This window comes from Furipterus horrens, unplaced genomic scaffold, assembly GCF_987537825.1.
Source record: "Furipterus horrens unplaced genomic scaffold, mFurHor1.1.pri manual_scaffold_9, whole genome shotgun sequence".
NCBI lineage: Eukaryota > Metazoa > Chordata > Mammalia > Chiroptera > Furipteridae > Furipterus > Furipterus horrens.
In genome coordinates, this window is record NW_028327179.1 from 55,588,976 (window position 1) to 55,592,784 (window position 3,809).

A 3,809-nucleotide genomic window follows, 5' to 3' on the forward strand; every position below is an offset into this window, starting at 1 on the left:
CAGGTGATGTTGAATTCACATTCACACACAAATTCTCAAGGACCCATAATGCACGATCCCCTCCTGAAAGTTTGCATCTCTTGAGCTTGAGCCAGGCTTTCATGTCCAATGACTGTAAACCACCAGCTCTTTGCTTGCTTCAGCTTCAACAAGTTCCCTGAACATTATAAATCATTCCCTCCTGCCAAAGGGAGTTTGTTTGCCCTATTAGAAAAACCAACTAAGTACTGCCTCTGGGCCCAACAATGTGCCAGATGCCTTGGTTGGGAATTACTGCCTGAGAACAAAGTCTAAACATACTGCCAGGAGGAGGACATCATAAACCCTAAGGAGTTGGAGGATTACAATGGAAAAAATGATTTAACTGACTGCACAAAACTGCTTAAAAATCATTCCAGGAGCTGTCATGTTTTCCATATTTGCATAGACCTATTTATAAGCTCGGGACTTGGCTGGCAGGCACCAAAATTTTATTTATCTCTTGTTGTGTTTCATCTCATTCATTATACCTTATAAGTAGGACGTAGGGCATGTTAGAGGTTTTGAAAGGTGCTGAGATGGCTACCCCTCCCTAATATTCCCCACCGCCCATACCATCCAGTTAATTCATCCATCCATCACTCCATCTCTCCATCTATTCATCCATCCATTTAATAAATGCTTATCTAGGTCCTGTGGGTGATCGAAATGAGGCAAATATAAGTCTTGCCTTTAATGGAACTTATGAGCTGAAGTGGGAATAGGATGTTCATAAACAGTGACAGGCACATACAAACATAGCAATATAAATAATTACAATAAAATTAGGGGAAAGTCAAGACTGTCATAAGAGAAATACAAAATGTTACCAGGATAAGTGTTTAGAGAAGGGATGGATTTTGATACAGAATTTGAGGGAAGATAATTTTGACACATGGTGCTTGGCAATGAGCTATTGGAAGACATTCCTGGCTGAGGGAGAAGTGAGACAAAGACACAGAAGTGGAAAAACATGGTTCTTGTGAAGAAGAAAGATAATTTTATTTTGCTGGATTATAGGGCATGTAAGGGAAATAATAAGAGAAACTTGGAAAGTCAGACAAATGTTGGATTTTTAAAGTTCTTAAATGACAAGTAAATGTGTCTGAGCTAAAGGTGATGGGGAGTCACCAAAAATTTATATATTTTTTTTACTTAAAAAAATTGCAGTATATAATTCTATACAGAAAATGCACATATCTTCACTATTCAGCTCCATGAGTTGTGACAAATGTCTGCACCCATATAAAAAATCACTCAAACATCCTAGAAAATTTCCTCTATCTCATTCAAGTCTATTTCTCTCCCCATCTCCAGTGGCAACCAGTGTTCTGAATTTTATTCCCACAGATAAGCTTTGTCTGATCTTGGACTTCATGAAAATACAATCATACAATAGGTACTCTTTTGTGTGTGGCTTCTTTTACTCAACATAATGTTTCTGAGATTCATCCATGTTTTAAAATGTTTTTAGGAAACACAAATAATATGACGATAATCATACTTTGGATAATTAATCTCGCCCTAGTGTATAGAAGTTGCTGAAGAGACGAAAACAATTTTAGCAGCATATTTCAGGGGAGTGGGATCTATAGAAATGTACAAAGGGACTGGATTCAAATGATATTGGGGTAGGTGGAAGGCAACAGAACTTGTCAATTAACTGGAGAAGGATAAGTAGGGAGGGAAAAAGCCGAAAATCACTATGAACATATCCTCCCCGGGTAAAAATCCCTACAAGGTTGAAATTTAATCAATAGGATTATTAACAGCTTCCAATAGGATTAATTAACAACTGACTTGTCCTGAGAAAGGGTAAGTCATTGGTAAGAAAGGGCAGGAGCAAATACATATTAATACTGCATGGAAGGGTACAAAGGAAGAAAATAATTAAAGATAAATTTTAAAGATTAAAATATTTCTAAAGCTAAAATTCACAAAGAAGTGCAAGAAATCTAGAATAGCCAAAATGATCTCCAAAAAGCTGAACAAAGGTGAAGGGCTCATACTCACTGATTTCAAAACTTATTACCAAGCTGCAATAATTAAGACAGTGTGATACTGGCATGAAGACAGCCATAGACAAAATAAATGAATGGTTGATGATAGATGCCAAGTTTCTCACTGTTGGAATAAGTTTACAGATAAGCAAGGGGAAGGGATTAGAATGATTCATGTGGTAATGGATTAGAGTAGGGGGCATTTGTATGAACTCATGTTCAGTTTAATATAGCTACAGATGTTACATATTCCTATATGTGTATAGGAATATGTGTATAACACAGGTTATTATGTTCCTATATACTTCTTTGCTTTGTCAGGCCTAGAAGCAAGGACATCCTCATGGCAATGAGTACACCTAGTAACCACATCTTGGTTTCTAATGCCATTTTCTAATAAAAGAAAATGGAAAATGGCTCCTTAGTAAATGGCTGATTCTAGGTCTGTGGCAAGAAATGCACAAGGAGGACCTAGTGGTGCCAGAAAATAAGGAAGTGATTATAAAAACCCACCATGATGGTCCCCTCAGTTGCCTCGCGCCTGCAGTGACCAAAGATTTGATCACTCAAAGTCCTGCTCCTCGGAACACTGCTCAACATGGACACCGGTGTGATTGAAGGTGGATTAAACGTCATTCTCACTATCCAGCTACTTATGCATGGAAAGGAAGTTGGCAGTATCATGGAAAGAAGGAGAATCAGTTAAGAAGATGCATGAGCAGAGTGGTGCACGTATCAGCGTCTCAGAAGGGAATTGTCCTGAGAGAATTATCACTTTGGCTGAACCCACTAATGCCATCTTCAAAACCTTTGCTATGATCATTGACAAATTGGAAGAGGACATCAGCAGCTCCATGACCAATAGCACAGCTGCCAGTACACCTCCAGTCACCCTGAGGCTGGTGGTCCCTGCTAGTCAGTATGGCTCTCTCATTGGGAAAGGTGGTTGCAAGATTAAGGAAATACAAGAGAGTACAGGGGCTCAAGTCCAGGTGGCAAGGGATACGCTCCCCAATTCAACTGAGAAGGCCATCACTATTGTTGGCATTCCACAATCCATCATTGAGTGTATGAAACAGATCTGTGTGGTCATGTTGGAGTTACCCCCGAAGGGTGTGACCATCCCGTACCGGCCCAAGCCGTCCAGTTCTCCAGTCATCTTTGCAGGTGGTCAGGCCTATACCATTCAAGGACAGTATGCCATTCCACAGCCCGATTTGACGAAGCTGCACTGGTTGGTAATGCAACAGTCTCATTTTCCCATGACGCATGGCAACACCAGATTCAGTGCAGGTTCGGATACATCTGCTCAGACTACTTCTCATGAACTCACCTTTCCAAATGATTTGATTGGCTGCATAATCAGGTATCAAGGTGCCAAAATCAATGAGATCCGTCAGATGTCTGGGGCACAGATCAAAACTGCGAACCAGTGGAAGGATCTACTGACAGGCAGGTTACCATCACTGGATCTGCTTCCAGCATTAGCCTGGCTCAATATCTAATCAATGTCAGGCTTTCTTTGGAGACGGGTAGCAAGGGGAGCAGCTAGAACAATGCAGATTCATCCATAATTCGTTTCTGCTGTTCACCACCACCCATGATCCATCTGTGTAGTTCCTGAACAGTCAGCAATTCCAGGTTTTAAATAGTTTGTAAATTTTTAGTTTCTACACACACACACACACACACACACACACACACACATACACACACAAAAAAAAAACCCCACCATGATGGATGTATATCCAAGGGACACGAGGACCAACTAAAATAAGTCCCAATAGTTTA

General features: G+C 40.2%; 1 pseudogene; it reads left to right on the plus strand.

Moving 5' to 3' along the window:
• The first annotated feature begins 2,556 nt into the window (after positions 1-2,556).
• On the plus strand, positions 2,557-3,570 carry LOC150001791 (poly(rC)-binding protein 2 pseudogene; annotated as a pseudogene).
• Positions 3,571-3,809: the final 239 nt, after the last annotated feature.